Below are 20,116 nucleotides of genomic sequence, written 5' to 3'. Positions count from 1 at the left end.
CCCTGAATTTGTTATAATGTTGCTCTGGGTTGTATTGCTTACATGCTGTTGACAAGAAGTCTCATATAAACACGCTTTTCTTCCTTTTATGAGTGACTCATGAGTCCTAGAGCTCCAAAAGGTTTTTTTCTTTACCTTTAAAGTCTAATCATTTTAGGGGCGCCTGGGTGGCTTAGTCAGTTAAGCGTCGGACTTTCGCTTAGGTCATGATCTCGCGGTTCATGGGTTAGAGCCTCACGTCTGGCTCTGTGCTGACTGCCAGCTCAGAGCCTGGAGCCTGTTTCAGTCTGTGACTCCCTCTCTCTCTGACCCTTCCCTGCTCACGCTGTCTCTCTCTCTCCTAGAAATAAATGAATAAATCTTTTCATTCATTTTCTCAATGAGCTTTATTAAAATTTCAGTCAAATCTATTCTCCTTAAAAGAGCATTGAGATTAGTGTTTATTTCTGAGATGATGTTGTGATTTTCATTTTCTCTCCTGAGTTTGGGAATTCTAGTTTCGTGTGTACCTTTTTTGTCTGTTTCCGTTTCTGTTTTGAGTTTTCAAATTTATATGTAAGGTATTTTGTCATGTGTCAGAATGCTTTCATGAGGCCATTCAAGTCAGAATGCTATGTTACATTGTTTCCCTGTAAATTGGCTGGTGGGGAGAATGATTGTCGGCTCCTTACATTGCTTCTGTATGGGTATAGTTTGTTACCCTCTGTTAACTTAGAAGTGTCCTGGGGCGCCTGGGTGGCTTGGTCAGTTAAGCGTCTGAGGAGTGATTTTGGCTTAGGTCATGATCTCATGGTTCATGGGGTTGAGCCCTGTGTTGGGCTGTAGGCTGACAGCATGGAGCCTGCTACGATTCTCTCTCTCCCTCTCTCTCTGCCTCTCCCCACCCCTCTCAAAATAAGTAAATAAACTTTAAAAAAGAATAAGAAATGTCTTTATGTTTGCAGGTAGTGGGAATAATAGAGCAATCATGGAATGGCCTTGGGGATTTGGGTAACATCAGGTTTCTTAGTTCAGAAGTGCCCTCTTCTGTTGGTTTAAGGAAGTGCATTATCCTTATTTGGAGTCTTACCGGGTGTGGGATGGTTTGGTGTCTGCTGAATTTACCATTCACTTTTGCTTCTATAGCAAAACCCTTGAATTCCCCATGCTACTTTTTTCCCCCATCCATTTACCCCCAACCCTCTATGGGCCTCCTCCTCTGAGCCACATCCTGTAGAAGCAGGACCTTTCCAAGACATCCAACCGGGGTCCTGCACACCTTCTGTCCCTTGTGTATTCCCCCAGATTCCAGGGCTGCCTCTCACCTGGCCTAGGATCTGCTCTCAGAACTGCCCCACTCTAGGGGGACTTTCTCCTTCTGGTGTCATTGTGTCTAAATTCTTGGCCCCAGTCCACTGCTCCTCTCCCCTCCCCCCCGCCCCATCTCTGCTCAACCTGCCACACCAGCGCAGTTCTCTGGAGCCGACTCTGCAGGTGGGGTTCCTTGCCTCATGCACCCCAACTGCAGGTGGGCAGCGGCCTGGTGTCCTGCTCACGCTCTAGGCCCGAGCGTGAGTGGTTTTATTTGCACTCTCAGTTGATCTGAGGTTTGCCTTTGGGTGGCTGCCATTATCTACAGGGACCTGGAGATGTCCCCAGGCTTTTTTCTCAGAAAGCTTCATAGGGATTGGTGTGCACCCCACCTCAATCCATCCCTCCTCAACATCTGGCAGTGTGTGTTTCATCTCAGTGCTCGTAACCTTAGCTGAACTATTTAAGAGTAGGTGTATCAGTACCTCCTTAGAACAAAGATGTTCTACAAACCTCAGGTCAGGGTGTCACACCCAAGAAACAATATTAACACAAAAACATTTCTCATTAACAGTCCATATTCAGCTTTTCCCAGTGGCCCCAGTGATGTCCTTTTGGGCCTTATTTTACATCAGTGATCAAGAGTTGCATTTGTGTGTCATGTTTATTAAAGTCTTGTAATCTAGCGCAGTCCCTCCATGTCATTTGTCTGTCTTTCCTGGCATCATTTTGAAAACTCCACGTCAGTTTTCTCCCATAGTCTGGATTTGTGGGACTCTTTCCTCAAAACTCGATTCAGCCTAAGTGTTTTAGGTTGAAGTTGTTTTAAAATTACAGACAAGGTGGGGGGTGTGGGTGACTCAGACAGTTAAGGGTCAGGCTGTTGATCTTGGCTCAAGGCGTGATTTCATAGTTGTGAGGCCAAGCCCCACGTTGGGCTCTGCGCTGACAGCATAAAGCCTGCATGGGATTCTGTCTCCCTTTCTCTCTGCCCTTTCTCCACTCATGCTCTCTCTCTTTCTCTCTCAAAATAAATAAATACACATTTATAAAAAAATAAAATAAAATAGGGCACCTGGGTGGCTCAGTTGGTTAAATGTCTGACTTCAGCTCAGATCATGATCTTGCGGTTCGTGATTTCGAGCCCTACGTCAGACTCTGTGCTGACAGCTCAGGGCCTGAAGCCTGCTTCAGATTCTGTGCCTCCCTCTCCCTCTGCCCCTCCCCCGCTCGGGATCTGTGTCTCTCTCTCTCTCCCAGCAATAAATATTTAAAAAAAAATGTTAATAAATAAAATAAAGTTACAGACAGGGATGCATACCTAAGAAGAGAAGTGGAGTGCCACCTTCCGCCAGCCCACCCTGCACCCTTCTGGGGGCTGGGCAGGGGCCAGCAGCAGCGTGGGGAGGGGCTGTTGCAGGGAGAGGCTGAGGCCCTGGGGCTGCAGGCTTTACTGGGCTGCCTTGCGGTACTGTTGGGTTCTGGTCTCAGTTTCCTTTCCCACCCTCCTGCCATCCTTCCTGGTCCCCTTCCTGTCACTGTCACTGTGCCCTCCCAGGGGGCTGTCTGGCCTGTGCACCAGGCTCTGCCTTAGTGGGACCTTTCTTTCGGGAAAGATGCTCACCATTTCATGCAGACCCCACAAAGATCCCTCAAGGAACCAGAGGTAGCTGAAGACTCCCACGTCACCCATACCGGGGTTTGAACTCCCTGCTTCCTTGGGGGGACTCCTCTTACACTCCCAGGATCACCCTGGGTCCAGACACAAAAGGGGGCTCATAATGGCAGGGTCTGGTACAGAGGAGGCATCCGCTGTGTGTCCATTTCCTTCCCTTCCTGGAGACCCAGCACATGTGCGTCATCTTCAGTAGTAATAGCAGAGCGGGACCTGGCTCTCCTTTCCTGACAGAGCTCCCTCTCTTGCACGTCATGTCTGTCTCCATGACTTCCTTTTTTTTTTTTATTGTCTCTTCCTTATGATTTTCCTTTTTTTTTTTTTTACAAATAGTTTATTGTCAAATTAGTTTCCACATAACACTCAGTGCTCATCCCCACAAGTGTCCTCCTCCATGCCCACATGACTTCCTTTTTTTAAAGTCTATTTATTTATTTTGAGAAAGAGAGAGAAACAGACCCCGACATGGCGCTCCAACTCACAAACCGAGATTATGACCTGAGCAAACCAAGAGTCGGATGCTTAACTGACTAAGCCACCCAGGCACCCCTGCCTCCATTACTTGCTGAACTCGGCCAGGAAGAGTTTTATGGACTAATCAGTGAAAGGACCATGACTGGGCAGGGGCAGGGGGAGGGACTCAGTCTTATTATTTTGGGGGAAAACTAACACAGGCTCCAGTATTGCCAGTTAATGGCCTTTCCATCCTGCACCAGGATCGCCCTAATTGGTGGATTCCTGCTTCACTCAGAACAGACCTCGCCAAGGGCAGGAAGGAGCAAAATTTTGAAATCAGCACAATAGTGCTCCCTGCAGAGTAATGAGTTCCTTGATTTATTTGGTCAGTAAGTTGTTCATTTGTTGTTGTTAGTTTATTTATTTATTTTGAGAGAGGGGTGGGGAGGAGCAGAGAGGGAGGGAGAGATAATTCCAAGCAGGCTCCTCGCTGTCAGCACAGAGCCCGACGCGGGGCTTGAACCCACAACTGCATGATCATGACCTGAGCCAAAGTCAAGAGTCCGATGCTCAACCAACTGAGCCACCCAGGCACCCCATTCTCTCATGTTGCAGAGCAGATGGAGGTTGCTGTGAGACGTTCCTGAGGCCACAGGTACACAGTGATCCTGCGTGGGTGCTCCAAGCATCAGAGAGAAGTGTTCCTTTTATTAATATTATTCAGCCAAACTCTGTTGCTTTTGAATGCTGTTTGGATTTAAAAACAAACAAATGAACAGGACACCTAGATGGCTCAGTCAGTTAAGTATCTGACTCTTGATTTCAGCTCAGGTCATGATCTTACGGTTTCCTGAGTCTGAGCCTCATGTCAGGCTCTGTGCTGACAGCACGGAGCCTGCTTGGGATTCTCTCTCTCCCTGTCTCTGCCCCTCCCCGCTGCTCTCTCAAAATAAATAAATAAACTTTAAAAAAAAAAAAAAAAGATGAGAAAACAGAGGTTCAGGGACATACGGGGACCTCACAGGATCACCCAGGCCATGCAAGCCTTGGAGCTTGGTCTGCGCTATTTATGGTCTGAGATGTTTACCTTCAGAGCTGTTTTTAGGTGATGTGACCTGTCTGCTCCTTCTGTCTGTCTGCCCACTCTCTGCTCGCCCACCCATCTGTCCCTCCATCCGACCACGGGATGGACATGTGCTAAGCAGCCCTGAGTGACCGTCTGAGTGCTTCCTATCTGTCAGGCAGGGTGTGCCATGCTGCTTACAAACAGTACCTTCTGAGAAGGAAAATAAGTAAAATAGAAAGCAATAGAGAAAAAACCCTTTGAAAAATTTAACAAAATTGATCAAGTCTCAGCAAGAGTGTCTAGGAGAACACACAAGTTACTAAAATCCCACAGACATTAGAATGGAGATTTAAAACAATTTTTTTAATGTTTATTTATTTTTGAGAGAGAGAAACAGAGTGTGAGCAGGGGAGAGGCAGAGAGAGAGGGAGACACAGAATCTGAAGCAGATTCCAGACTGAGCTGTCAGCACAGAGCCCTATGAGGGGCTCGAACCCACGAGCAGTGAGATCATGACCTGAGCCTAAGTTGGACGCTTAACCAACTAAGCCACCCAGGCACCCCTAAAATTTTTTAAATGTTTATTTATTTAAAGAGAGAAGGGGTGGGAGGGGGCAGAGAGAGGGAGAGAGAGAATCCCAAGCAGCCTCCCATTCAGTATGTTGCCTTTTAGTTTTGTTGATTATTTGCTTTCCTGTTCTGAAGCTTTTGATTTTGATTTTGAGGTTATTTTTGCTTTTGTTTCCCTTACCTCAGGAGACATACCTAGTAAGAACATTCTCCAACCAATGTCAGAGAAATCACTGTGTTCTCTTCTACAATTTTTATGGTTTTCGGTCTCACATTTAGGTCTTTAATCCATTTTGAGTTTATTTTTGTGTATGGTGTAAGAAAGTGGTCTGCTTTCTTTCTTTTGCATGTAGCTGCTCAGTTTTCTTAACACCCTTCGTTGAAAAGATTGTCTTTTCCCCCATTTCATATTCTTTCTTCCTTTGTCAAAAATTAATTGACCATATAATTGTGAGGCTATCTCTGGGTTTTCTATTCTGTTCCTTTGATCTGAGTGTCTGCTTTTGTGCCAGTACCATACGGTCTTGATGATGAGAGCTTTGTAATACAGCTTGATGTCCAGGATTGTGTTGCCTCCAGCTTGGCTTTCTTTTTGCTTTGGCTATTCAGGGTCTTTTCTGGTTCCATACAAATTTTAGGATTGTTTTTTCTAGCTCTGTGAATACTGCTGGTGGTGTTTTGATAGGGATTGCATTAAATGTGTAGATTGCTTTGGGTAGTATAGACATTTTAACAATATTTGTTCTTCCAATCCATCAACATGGAATGTCTTTCCATTTCTTTGTATCTTCTTCAATTTCTTTTTTTTTTTTTAATGTTTTATTTATTTCTAGGAGAGAGAGAGAGAGACAGCGTGAACAGGGGAGGGTCAGAGAGAGAGGGAGTCACAGACTGAAACAGGCCCCAGGCTCTGAGCTGGCAGTCAGCACAGAGCCCGACGCGGGGCTCGAACCCACGAACCGTGAGATCATGACCTGAGCGAAAGTCGGACGCTTAACCGACTAAGCCACCCAGGCACCCCTGTATCTTCTTCAATTTCTTTTATCAGTGCTTTACAGTTTTCAGATTAAAGGTCTTTCTCCTCCCTGGTTAAGTTTATTCCTAGGCATGTTATTATTTTTTTGTGTAATTATAAATGGGATTATTTTATTAATTTCTCTGACTGCTACTTCATTATTAGTGTATAGAAATGCATGGGGCGCCTGGGTGGCTTAGTCGGTTAAGCGTCGGACTTTCGCTTAGGTCATGATCTCGCGGTTCGTGGGTTCGAGTCCCGCGTTAGGCTCTGTGCTGACTGCCAGCTCAGAGCCTGGAGCCTGTTTCAGTCTGTGACTCCCTCTCTCTCTGACCCTCCCCTGCTCATGCTGTCTCTCTCTCTCTCTCTCCTAGAAATAAATAAAAAAAAAATTAAAAAAAAAAAAAAAAAAAATTAAAAAAAAAAAAAAAAAGAAATGCAATGGGTTTCTGTACATTGATTTTACCCTGTGACCTTACTAAATTCATTTATCAGTTCTAGCAGTTTTTTGGTGGTGGAGTCTTCAGGGTTTTTTATTTAGATTATCATGTCATCTGCAAACAGTGACAGTTTTACTCCTTCCTTACCAATTTGGATGTCTTTTCTTTCTTTTTGTTGTCTGATTGCTATGGCTAGGACTTCCAGTACTGTGTTGAATAAAAGTGGTGAGAGTGGACAGCCTTGTCTTGTTCCTGAACTTGCGGGGAAAGCGGTCAGGTTTTCACCACTAGGACAATGTTGACCACGTTGTCTTTATCCATTCGTACATCAATGGACACTTAGTTTGTTCTCATATCCTGGCGATTGTAAATAATGATACAATAAACATGGGGATGCAGATATCTTTTTAAATTAGTGCTTTTGTTTCCTTTGGGTAAATACCCAGTAGTGTAATTACTGGTTCTATTTTTAATTTTGTGAGGAACCTCCATCCTGTTCTCCAGAGTGCCTGCAGCAGTTTGCATCCCACCAACAGTGCACACAAGGGCCCCCTTTTCTCCACATCCTCACCAACACTTGTCATTTCTTGCCTTCTTGATACTAGCCATTCTGACAGGTGTGAGGCTCTATCTCACTGTGCTTTAATTTTTTTAATGTTTATTTATTTGAGAGAGAGAGTGCGAGCAAGGGAGGGGCAGAGAGACAGAGGGAGACACAGAATCCGAAGCAGGCTCCAGGCTCTGAGCTGTCAGCACAGAGCCAGACGCGGGGCTCGAACCCACGAACCGTGAGATCATGACCCGAACCGAAGCTGGCCGCCCAACCAACTGAGCCACCCAGGCACCCCAATCTTATTGTACTTTTGATTTGCATTTCCCTGGTGATGGGTGACGTTGAGCATCTTTTCATGTGCCTGTTAGCCATCTGTCTGTCTTCTTTGGAAAAATATCTATTCAGATCCTCAACCCATATTTTAAAGTTGAAGTATAAGTAGTCATTAACCATTAGTTAATCATAATGAATCCATTCTAATTGGATTGCTTGGGCGCTTTTTGCTATTGAGTTATATGAGTTAAATAAAATATTCATAATGAATTTCTTAAAAAATTCCAGATAGTAAGAATGATGAAAGTGGAGTGGGTAGAGAGGATGGTCCAGGTGGATGAAATGGGGGGATTGATAATGTTTCCCTGCCTGATCGGGTGGGGGGTCTCCAGGCATCTAAATGGTTATCTTGCTTCATAATATATATATGCTACAGGTAATCTTTTTACATAGCAACCGTTACATAATAAAATCTCTTCCTTCCTTCCTTCCTTCCTTCCTTCCTTCCTTCCTTCCTTCCTTCCTTCCTTTCTCTCTCTCTCTCTTTCCCTCTTTCTTTCTTTCTTTCTTTCTTTCTTTCTTTCTTCCCATTTATTTATTTTGAGAGAGACAAAGAGCATGAGTAGGGGAGGGGCAGAGAGACAGAGAATCCTAAGCAGGCTCCACACCGTTAGCTCCGAGCCTGACTCGGAGCTCGAACTCATGAACCGTGAAATCATGACCTGAGCCAAAACTAAAAGTCAGTCACTTAACCAACTGAGCCACCCAGGTGCCCATATAACAAAATCACTTTCAATGAGTGCTAAAATATTAAAAGGAGTTCTCATATTTTCTTCCCATACTCCTCGTGTTGGTCTGGGACACCCTTTCCCTTTGGAAGACCACTAAGTTCATCCAACCATGAAGGAGTCACCCCCCACTCCTGCCCCTCTGCAGCAGGCCCAGGGCGGCCCTGAGCTCACTCCCCAGTGAAAGAGGGCTGCAGATGGGGACAATTCAAGGGGAGGCTCCCTGGAGGAGCCAATGCCCCAACTGCTTTAGAAGGTCAACCAGGAGCCCCAGGCAGAATGTGGGTGGTCAGGTAGGAGGGGAGGAAGGAGCAAGGGTCCAGGCCCCCAGTACGAGAGGCTCAGGCAGTATGGCTGGGCATAGCTTGGGGACAGACACTGGACCACCGTGGCTACCACTGTGCACACAGGCTGGCATGGGGTGTACGGGAGAGCTCGGGCCTCCTTACCTTTTCTGTTGTTGTTTATTTATTTTGGAGAGAGAGAGAATGTGAGTGGGGGAGGTACAGGGGGGAGGGGTTGGACAGGGGATCTGAAACAGGCTCTGCACTGTCAGCACAGAACCTGACGCAGGGCTCGAACCCACGAACCATGAGATCGTAGCTTGAGTTGAAGTCGGATGCTCAACCAACTGAGCCCCCCAAGCGCCCCTGGACCTTCTTACCTTCTTACCTTCCTAACCAGCCATTTCCTGGCTTCCTTGTCAACCCTCAGCAGACACACACACAAGAGAAGCAGGCAGAGGAGCCAGGAGGAAGGGGCTGGGGCTCTGGACTGGGTCACACAATAGACCCACCCTGGGCAGGTGACGGAGGGGAATGGCTGGCTCTGATCGTCAGTGTAGCGAGATCTATTGTGATTCATTCCCAGGGAAATGAACTTCCTAATCCTATCAGTTTAATACTGGTGCCCTTTAGTCACCCAGGGGCACCATGTCCTGACCACTCCAGGGGCTTTCAAGGCTCAGCAGCTCTGATGCCCAGGCTGTCGTGACAAGTCCCTTCAGAATCAAGCTTTGCACACTCAGTGGTCTGTGTGAATGTGTGCAAGGGGATTGTGGAAAGGGTTAAAGACACTGAAGTGACAGTGTGTGACAGCTGCTCCTGGGCGTGAATGGCAGGCCCCCGGTGGCCTGCGGATTGAAAACAGATGTTTCTGCATGAACGCAGCCAAATTGTATTAGCACTTTGGATGATGAAAAGGGCTTTAAGTGTCTGCATGTTGCAGTTCTGAAATGTGTGCTGGGGAAAATGTCCTTATATTTTGCAAACAGCAAGTGTAGGGAGGGGGAAACAAATTAGGTTATTGCGCTATAACCAATTTCAGGAGCACAGGCGTTGACAGGTGCACACTGCGTGTCGTAAACCGATCAGTGGTGGTGCCACTCACCTTAATGAGGAAGTCTGTGTCCCTTCCAGCTGCCGTTTTCATCCCCAGCTCTGTCAGGGAAGGCAGCCCAAGGTCACATAGCACCCACGCCCTGTGGGGCTTTCAGGGAGAAAGCCACAGACTTGCTTCTGTTGTTTTTTTTTTTAACTTTTTCTTACAGAAATTTTCAAAAACTTAAACATGTAAAGAATAGGTGACCCGCCACCACATACCCATGTCCCAGCTCCCCTGCTAAGCTCACAGCTCACCTTCCTCCGTCTGTGCGCCCAGCCCAGCCCTCTGGTGTGAAGGGCTTATATTTGTGTAAGTGCCTGCCGCTGACACACCTAATGGAAGGGATAATGATTTCTTAATATTGTTTAAAAGCCAGTCCATAGTCAGTCAGATGCTTCAATGACTTCAAAAATATCTTTTCACACTTGGGTTGTTCAAATCAGGATCTAAGCAAGCTGTGCACATTGCATTTGATTTTTTAACATTTTAAAAATATTTTTCGGGGTACCTGGGTGGCTCAGTCAGTTAAGCGTATGACTTCGGCTCGGATCATGATCTCCCGGTTTGTGGGTTTGAGCCCCACGTCAGGCTCTGTGCTGACAGTTCAGAGCCTGGAGCCTACTTCAGATTCTGTGTCTCCCCCTTTCTCTGCCCCTCCCCCCCCCAGAGTAAAATAAATATTTAAAAAATAATAATTAAAAATTTTTTTTTCAAGTTTATTTATTTATTTGAGAGAGAGAGAGAACTCACGCAAGCACGAGTAGGGGAGGAGCAGAGAAAGGACACGGTCAGCGCAGAGCCTGACATGGGTCTCAAACTCACAAAATCGCAAGATCATGAGCTGAGCCAAAACTAAGAGTTGGACGCGTAACCAACTGAGCCACCCAGGCACCCTGATTTTTTTACTCTTAAGCATCTCTATTCTGGAATAGTCATTCTCTCCCTCTCCTTCACCTTTTTTGTTTGTTTTTTTTTGGGTTTGCTTTGTTTGGGGGTTTTTTTGATCTTCAATCCATTGATTTCCTAGAGAAAAGGGGACATTTGTCCTGTAGAGTGGCCCCTCTTCTGTATTTGGTGTTTGTCTCCTGGTGTTGTTGAACTTGTTTATTACTTCCCTACTTGCCCTCACTGGGTACTCTGATCTAGACCAGCTCTGTCCTGTAGAAATACCACAGAGTCCTGTGAGTCATTTGAAATTTTCTTGTGGCCACATTTAAAAAAGGTGAGATTAAGATTAATAATCTATTGGGGCACCTGGGTAGCTCAGTCAGTTAAGAGTCCAACTTCGACTCAGGTCATGATCTCATGGTTCCGGGATTCCAGCCCCGCACCAGGCTCTGTGCTGATAGCTCTGAGCCTGGAGCCTGCTTCGGATTCTGTGTCTCCCTCTCTCTCTGACCCTCCCCCACTCGTGCTTTGTTTCTCTGTGTCTCAAAAAAAAAAATTAATAATCTATTTTGAGGCACCAGGATGGCTTAGTCAGTTGAGTGTCAACTTTGGCTCATGTTTTGATCTCGTGGCTTGTGAGTTTAAGCCCCATGTCAGGCTCTGTGCTGACAGTGTGAAGCCCGCTTCGGATCCTCTGTCTCCCTCTCTCTCTGCCCCTCCCCCACCTGTACTCTGTATTTTAAATAAATAAATAAACAGTTTTTTATGTAACCCAGTATCTCTGAGATGTTTATCATTCCAATTTGTGATCAATATAATACTAATGAAATAGCCTTTTTCATACTGTCTTCAAAATTAGATGTGCCTTTAGTGCTTACCATGCATCTCAGTTTTAATGTTAAGTTTCCATCAGAAATAATTGACCTGGGGGCACCTGGGTGGCTCAGTCAGCTAAGTGTCTGACTTCAGCTCAGGTCATAATCTCACAGTTCATGAGTACAAGCCCCACATCAGGCTCTGTGCTGACAGCCAGGACCATGGAGCCTGCTTTTGATTCTGTTTCTCCCTCTCTCTCTGCCCCTCCCCCACTTGTGCTTTGTCTATCTCTCTCAAAAATAAATAAACATTGAAAAATTAAAAAAAAATAATTCACCCATATTTAAATTTCATAAAAATAAAAGTTGAAAAACATACTTAAATGTTTACCAATAACTGTATCAAATATCAGATTTTATGGTTTTTTTTAAACATCTGTATAGTTGTACAATAAACACCCACAACTATGTAAATATATATAAATACTCATGAAACCATCACCGCAATCAAATTGTTCAACGTATCTGTCCATTCACTCAGCATAGTTATTTTAAAATACACCCATTTTGTTGTGTGTATTGAAAGTTTCATCCGTAGGGCGCTTGGGTGGTTCAGTTGGTTGAGTGTCCAACTTTGGCTCAGGTCATGATCTCATGGTTTGTGAGTTTGTGAGAACCCCACGTTAGGTTCTGTGCTGACAGCTTGGAGCCTGGAGCCTGCTTCATGTTTTATGTCTCCCTCTCTCTCTGCCCCTTCCCCACTCATGTTTTTTCTCTCTCTCTCTCTCTAAAAAATAAACATTAAAAAAATGTAAAGAAAGCTTCACCCCTGTCATTGCTCAGCAAGAGCCCCATTGTATGGATATATTATAATTTGTTTCTGTGGTAGTCAGCATTCTAAGATGGCCCCCAGGATTCTCCCCACCCTGATAGACACACGTTGGATAATCCCCTCCCCTTGAGTGTAGGAAGGATCTTTGAATATGAAGAGATTTCAGGAAATTAGTCAGTTGACTTTGAGTTACTGAAAAGGGAGATTATTCTAGGTGGGCCTGACCAAATCAGGTGAAACCTAAAAGAGGAAGTGAGTCCTCCAGAAGTAACATTTGAAGCCTGAGAGAGATTCTCCTCTTGGCTTTGAAGAAGCAAACTGTCCTGGTGATCAGAAGGTGGGTGACCTCTTAGAGTTGAGGGCCTCTGTCCTACAAGTTCAAGGAACTAAATTCACTGAGGTTGGAAGAGGATCCCAGCGTTCAGATTAGATGGCAGCCCCTACTGACACCTGATTTTGGCCCCTGAGCAGAGGACCCAACTCAGAATGTTCCAGAATCCTGACCCAAAGAAACTGGGAGATAATAAGTTTGTGTTTATTTAAGTTCATGGTGATTGTAAACAAAATTTGTTGTATTTGTTACACAGCAATAAAATACCAATACATGTATCTGTTTTACCTACTGATAGACATTTGGTTTGTTTATATTGTAGAACTATTATAAATAAAACTGCTGTGAACATTTATATGAAGTCTTTGTGTAGATATATGCTTTCATTTTTCTTGGATAAATCCATGGGAGTGGAATGGCTAGGCTATGTGGTAAGTTCATGTTTGACTTTATAAGAAACTGCTAAATTCCTTTTCAAAGTGGTTGAATCATTATACATTCCCACTAGTGATGTGTGGAAGTTCCACTTGCTCTACATTCAGTAGCTTTGTAGTAAATTTGAAATAGGGAATGTGAGTCCTCCAACAGATTCTGTTGTCTCTTCATGACCCCTTGCAATTCCGTATGATTTTTAGAATGGGTTTGGATTTCTGTAAAAAAAAAAAAAAAAAGGCCAATGGCATTTTGGTAAGGATCACATTGTGTATGCAGATTGCCTTGAATAGTATTGCCATTTTTATGAATTAAATTTTCTAATCCATGAAAATGGGATGTCTTTTTTTGTAATGCTTATTTTATTAATTATTTTTGAGAGAGAGAGAAACAGAGTGTGAGTGAGGGAGGAGCAGAGAGAGAGGGAGACACAGAATCTGAAGCAGCTCCAGGCTCTCAGCTGTTAGCACAGAACCTGATGTGGGGCTTGAACTCGTGAACCGTGAGATCATGACCTGAGCTGAAGTCGGAGGCTCAATTGACTAAGCCACCCAGGCACCCCTGGGATGTCTTATTTAATTCAGATTTTCTTTCACGTCTTTTCAACAATATTTTATAGTTTACAGTACACAAGCCTTTCACTTCCTTGGCTAAATTTTTTCTCAGATATTTTCTTCTTTTGGATACTATTGTAAATGGTATTGTTCTCTTAATTTCCTTTTCAGTATGTTAATTGCTTGTGTATAGAAACACAACTAATTTTGTGTCTTGATCTTGTACCCTGCAACTTTACTGAATTTATTTATCAGCCCTGGTAGCTTTTTTATGTGTTCTTTGGGATTTTGTCTATATGGGATCATGTCATCTGTGAATAGAGATCGTTTTATGATTTCCTTTTATTATAATACCCTTTATTTCTTTTTTTTTCTTTTATTTCTTTTTCTTGCCCAATTTCCAAAAAAAAAAGAAAGTTGAGTAACAGGAATGAAAGCAGGCATCCTTGTTCTATTCCTGATGGTAAGGTTTTTAACTATAATTTCTGTTTCCAGTTATCTATTTCTTGTTTTGTGAGATTGGGTAGTTCGTATTTTTTCAAGAAAATTTTCCATGTCATGTAAATTGTCATTTGATTGGCATGAAGTTGTCCATGACATTTCCTTATTATTCTTTTGATATGTTTAGAACTTATATTACTATCTCTTCCCATTTGTGTGTTGATAATTTGTATATTCCCTCTTTTTTCCTGATTAGTCTGACTAGAAGTTTATTAAATATGTTGATCTTCTCAGAAAACCAGCTTTTTGCTTCTTTGTTTTTCTCTATTTTTCTGTTATATATGTCATTGATATCTGCACTGAATATCATCATTTCCTTTCTCCTGCTTACTCTGGGTTTCACTTATTCTTCTAGTTTCTTAAGGTAGAAGCTGAAGTCATCAAGTGAGTATATGATTTGAGATCTATTTTTTTCTAATATAGGCATTTACTGCTGTAAAATTTCCTCTAAGCGTCATATTAGCTGCATCACACATACTTTGGCATGTTGTGTTTCTTTCTTCAGTCAGATCAAAATATTTTAAAATTCTGTTACTATTTTTTTCTTTTACCCCAATAAGTTATTTAGAAGCATATCTTCTAGTTTCAAAAGCTTTGTTAATAGTATCTAATTTAATTCTCCTATAGCCAAAGAACATACTTTCTATGACTTGAATCCTTTTAAATGTACTGAGATTTGTTTTATGGCCCAGAATATGGTCTGTCTTGTTAAATATGCAACTGGATTCTGCTGTTGTTGTGTGAAGGGTTCTATCAATATAAATCAGGTTAAGTTACTCGGTAATGTTGAAATGTTCAATATTCTTCCTGGTTTTCTGTTTACTTGTTCCGTTCACTATTGAGTAAGAAGTGTTAAAATCTCAGCTGCAATTTCCATTATGAAATGCTTTATCTATTATAATATCCTTTGCTCTGAATTCTGTTTTGTCTGATGATAATGTGGAGATGCCATCTTTCTTTCATTTTCTCATCTTTTTACTTTTAACCTATTTGTGTCTTCATATTTAAAGAGAGGCTCATACAGGGGCACCTGGGTGTCTCCGTCAGTTAAGTGTCTGACTTCAGCTCAGGTCATGACTTCACAGTTCATGAGTTCAGGCCCTGCATCAGGCTCTGTGGTGACAGCTCAGAGCCTGGAGCCTGCTTCAGATTCTGTGTCTCCCTCTCTCTGCCCTCCGCTGCTTGTGCTCTGTCTCTCTCTCTCAAAAATGAATAAACATTTAAAAAAATTTTTTTAATAAAGAGGGGTTCTTGTAAATAGCATCTATATGGTTCTTGCTTTCCTATCTAATCTGAAAAGTTCTGGTTATTAATCCAGTTGTGGAGACCATTTACATTTAGTGTGATCATTTATATTGGATTTAAATCATCCTGCTATGTGTTTTTTAGTTGTTTCATATACTCTTTGTTCCTTTTCCTTTTTCTGATTCTTTTAAACTAATTGGGTATTTTTTTTAAATCCTATTTTACCTTCTTTGTTGACTTATTAGCTATATTCCTTTGCTGTATTGTTTTAGTGCTTGATTTAGGTATCATACATTGTATTACTTTGCTGAGGCCGCCTAAAACATGGAAACAATCTTGGCGCATAAGGCAATAAACATTTGTTATTTTAGAGTTTCTGTGAGTCAGCTTCCAAGGACAGCTTAGCTGGGTTTTCTCCGTAGAGCCTCACAGGTCTGAGGCTGGGGTCCTCTTCCAAACTCACATGGATGCTGGCAGAACTCATCTCCCTGCAGCTATAGAACTCATAGTGGCTTACTTCTTCAAGGACACCAGGAGAGCCTCTGAGGTGAGTCTCTGACCTCTACATCTTCTTTTAAAGAGCTCACCTGATCAGGTCAGGCTCACCGAGGATAATCTTGATTTGTTCAAAGTCAATTGATGCCTTCGTTAAGTTTGCAAACCACCCCCCCTTCACCTCTGCCATGTAACATAACCTAACCTAGCTGTCTATCATATTCACATGTCCCACCCACACTCAAGGAGGGGGGATTACACAGGGTGTACACAGCAGGGGATGGGAATCAGGGAGAGGGCAACTTAGAATTCTTGCCCCCACAACATTTCTAACTTACCACAGTCTACTTTCAAGTGATATTATACTACTTCACATGCAGCATGAGGACCTTATGCCAACATACTTTATTCTCCCTCCCAGCCTCTGGGCTTGCATTTGTTTCCTAGCATATTGTACCACAAACTGAGATGGCTTAACACAACTGAAAGGTATTCTCTCACAGGGTAGAGGTCCCAAGCCCACATGGTCATAGGGCCGTGCCCTCTGTAAAACCAAGCCTTCCTTGTCTCTTCCTGGTTTTCTTTACCAGAAGCCTTTTTTTTTTTTAATGTTTATTTATTTTGAGACAGAGAGAGGGACAGAGCACCAGTAGGGGAGAGGCAGAGAGAGAGACACACACACACACACACACACACAGAATATGAGGCAGGCTCCAGACTGAGCTGTCAGCACAGAACCCGATGCATAGAGCCGGACATGGGGCTTGAACTCACAAGCTGTGAGATCATGACCTGAGCCAAAGTCGAATGTTTAACCTAATGAGCCACCCAGGTGCCCTCCTCCCTTTTTTTTTTTTTTTTTAACAGCAATGATTTCCCTACATGGTGATCCTTCTTCATTTTTTTTTCTTTCCTGATGAAATTAAGGGTTAGTGACACTAAGAGGCCCAGGGTGGGGAACTGAAGTGTGCTGTTTCTCCACCTGGATGCTGGTTGAACAGGCGTATCTGCTTTGGGAGAACTCACCTGGCTACACACTCAAATGTGCGTGCATTTTGGGATGGGTGCTGTACCTCAGTAAAGAGTGAAAAGCCATGGGGCACCTGGGTGGCTCAGTTGGTTAAACGTCTGACTCTTGATTTCAGCTCAGGGCTTGATCTCACGTTTTGTGAGTTCAAGCCTCATGTCGGGCTCTGTGCTGACAGCATGGAACCTGCTTGGGATTCTCTCTCTCTCTCTCTCTCTCTCTCTCTCTCCATCTCTCGATCTCTCTCTCTCTCTCTTCCCCTCCCTGCTCACTCACTCTCTCTCAAAATAAACAAACTTAAAAAAACAAACAAGCAACTCACTAAGGCTGAAAGAGAAGCTGAAGACCTCAGGAGCCCTGCCTTGTGCAAGGGGACTTGGCTGTGCCTTGGGGCTGGCTTGGGGCCGAGACTTATCTCCCTGAGCCTATAGGCAGGGACCTAGGACCCAGGGGTGATGACATCTGTCAAAGGACTCTGCAAACTATAAAGTGCTTGCACACACCCATCCATCCTAACCCCCAAATGGCAGGTTGCCTTCTGACTACTTCCGGTCAGTGGTGGCAGCTCTGGTTTTAGAAGAGAGACAGTTCTGCAGCTGCTGTGTCTGAAGGCAGCAGCCAGGCCACTCTGTACGCCAGCCTCTGCTTTGACAGATGACTTGGAATCTGTCATTCCTGCCTTTTATTAAACACAAATGAGCCCTACACGTGGCTGGAGAGAGAGAAGACTGTTGCCTTTTTGTTTTTAAGTTTACTTACTTATTTTAAGAGACAGAGACAGCAGCATGGGGAAGAGCGAGAATCGCAAACAGGCTATGTGCTGTCAGTGCCCGGGAATCGTGAGTTCATGACCTGAACCAAAGTTGGACACTTAACCGACTGAGCCACTCAGCGTCCATTGCCTTTTAGTGGAACTGACTGGTTTTCCAGAATGGCAGACGGGTGCAGCTGCAGCAGGTGGCCTCCACCTGGCGCCTGCAGGGTGACCAGCACTCCCGCCCACCAAGAGGCCCCGCACTCCCCACCCCCACCACCTGTTGGCTCTCTCCTTGTCTCTCCTTTCTTTTTGAAGAAAAACAAAAAAAAGTCAGAAATGCAGAAAGGGGTAAAGGAGGAAGTAAAAGCACTCACTAGCCCATTAAATGAGATGGTCCCTCTCATCGTTAAACATACTGGGGCTTTTTCTCTGGGTGCATGTAATTTTCTTTTGCAAAGATCCATTCGCATGAAAGCAGAGCCTGAATGATTACTGGCTTTTCTCACTCCACCGCTGGCTGACATTCTTCTCAGAGGCTCTGGCGCTGCTCACACGGCCAGGTGGTATGAAGAGCGCGCTCACACTTTGCTGATCAGTGCTCTGTTTCTGGGCACCCCTCATGTTAAGCCCCGTGCGGTGCTACTTATGGTTATATACTCTCCCTGCCCCCCTCTCCCCGCCGATTGGGTCCCCAAGTAATTGCTGCATCTAAGGTCAAGGGTATTGCTCCAGCCTGGCTTCTGCCTTCATGCCATCCAACAGGTGGTCCAGGGAGGGTCTTCAAAGCCTCAGGCATCACTCATGGGGTCACTGTGCCTTGTGCTCCCCTGCCCCACTGATCAGCCCTTCCATCCTGCAGCGCCGCCCTACAGGCCTCCAAGACCCCCTTCCCAAGCATCCTCCCGCTGTGGTGCCCATCTCCCCCCACCCACCCCTCCAATTTCATCTTCATCAAGTCATCCAGGTGGTCAAGTGCCATCCACTTAGCTAAGTAGCTGAGTGCCCTTCTCATCAGTGACGCCCCTGCTATCTGAACATGAGCATACCCTGTAGGAGTCACCTTCCCACATCTGTCCTGATTGTAGCCACTTCTCTCCACCCCTTGATTCCAGCTTATTCCACACCCCTGACTCTTCTTCCACCTGGTCTTCTCCCAGCAGTCGGAGATCCCCCAGGGCCCTCCTGCAGCACTTGACCAAACCCACCTCCTCCCCATCCTGTGCCCCACAGCGAGGGTCCCTATCACCCTGATGCAGCCATATGAGCTCCCTCTTCTGGGCCTTGGTACTAGGTGGCCCCTCCACACACCCGCCTCCCAGTCCCCGGATGTCCTTCCCAAGGCTGGTTCTTCCTGCCATTGAGTTTGACCAGATGTCACCTCTGCACATCAGCCTGGGAACTGGGGTCGCTAGGAACATTTTACAGACACGAATGTGAGAGAGGGAAAGTGACTTCCTCAGAGTGGCCTGGCCAATAAGGACCAAGCTCACATCTGCCCTCTGGTCTCATAGCCCACTGTCAATTCAACACAGCTCCTGGCTACTGGCGATGGCATATTCCGCCCATCTCAAGAGTCTGGGGTAGTATGATTCTTTGTATTGCATGTGCAGAAGAGGAGCTCAGTCAGACTTAAGCTCAAAGGGAGAATGTGTTTGTGTCTGTAAATAAAAAGCCCAGGGGGTGGACTTCAGGCATGGCTAGATCTAGGACATGGCTTCAGTCTCGCTGCCTCTTGACTCTGCTTTCTCCATGTGGGTTCCTTTTACAAGGAGGCCCCAGCAGCTTCCCACTTATTTCCTATGCTTTCCTTTACCTGAGCAAAAAGAGTGTCTGTTCTGACAGTTCAATATATGTTCCAAGGACAGAGTCCAGTGGCCCACCCAGGTAACATGTCTACCATGAATCCATGTCAGAATCTGGTGGAATGAGATAGTGGCCAGGCCTGGATCACATGCCCATCTCAAACTGTTGCAGGCCAACACAGTTCCTGCACGGAGTGGCTCCCAGAGCCGCATGAGCCTTCTACCTGAGGCAAGAGAGGAAGGGCAAAATGGGTTTTGTTGACAGAAGAAGGAGGGCAGATGCTGGGCAGTCAGAGGCCACAGAGGCCGGGAACCCTGGGCAGCCTCAGTAGGCCCAAGTCTTGGGTTGAAGCCCAGAGGCAAACCCAGTCTCCCTCTGGCACCTGCCACCCCCTGGCCTTCCTCCGTCCATTAACCGCTGAAGCCTGGTGGAAGGATCATGCAGACACTCATCTGAGCGCCCCCACTGGGGCTGTTGGAGCTGAGAGGAGGCTAAAAACGGAGCCAGTTAACAGCCTACTTCCTTAGGGAAGCTTCTAGGTGAGCAGAGCCTGAGCACCCAGTGAACTCGGCGTGAGTAACAAGGAACTAAGGCAGAGTGGGGGGCAGGCCCCAAGAGGATAAGGACTGGGGTCTGATGAGCAGCTGGCCCCAAAGGCACGCTTTCCCCCAGAGTTGATGTTTCTGGAAGCATCCCCCAGTCGCCCTGTGGCCCTTAGGCCAGCCTCGCCATCACTGCCTCTCACCCAGCCTCTCCTTTTCACCCCGAGGGTCTCACTGCCCTCACCCCGGTCCTTTCTGTCCCTGGAAGCCCCTCTTGTCTGCGGCCAAGGTGTGCCAGAAGGGGACATAGGCAGGAACTGACTTCTGCCAAGCCACTGCAACGATGTTGTCATAGCATCTGTGTGGCCGGATCTTTTCTGAAGAA

General features: G+C 45.2%; 1 protein-coding gene across 1 annotated transcript in view; it reads left to right on the top strand.

Moving 5' to 3' along the window:
* Positions 1 to 20,116, top strand: part of RASGEF1C (RasGEF domain family member 1C) — a 90,392-nt gene that overhangs the window by 6,609 nt on the left and 63,667 nt on the right. The window lies entirely within an intron of this gene.

Source organism: Hyaena hyaena, unplaced genomic scaffold, assembly GCF_003009895.1.
Source record: "Hyaena hyaena isolate Hyena2069 unplaced genomic scaffold, ASM300989v1 scaffold_428, whole genome shotgun sequence".
NCBI classification, from domain to species: domain Eukaryota; kingdom Metazoa; phylum Chordata; class Mammalia; order Carnivora; family Hyaenidae; genus Hyaena; species Hyaena hyaena.
The sequence above is the reverse complement of the archived record's forward strand: the minus strand, read 5'-3'. Positions and strand labels throughout refer to the sequence as shown.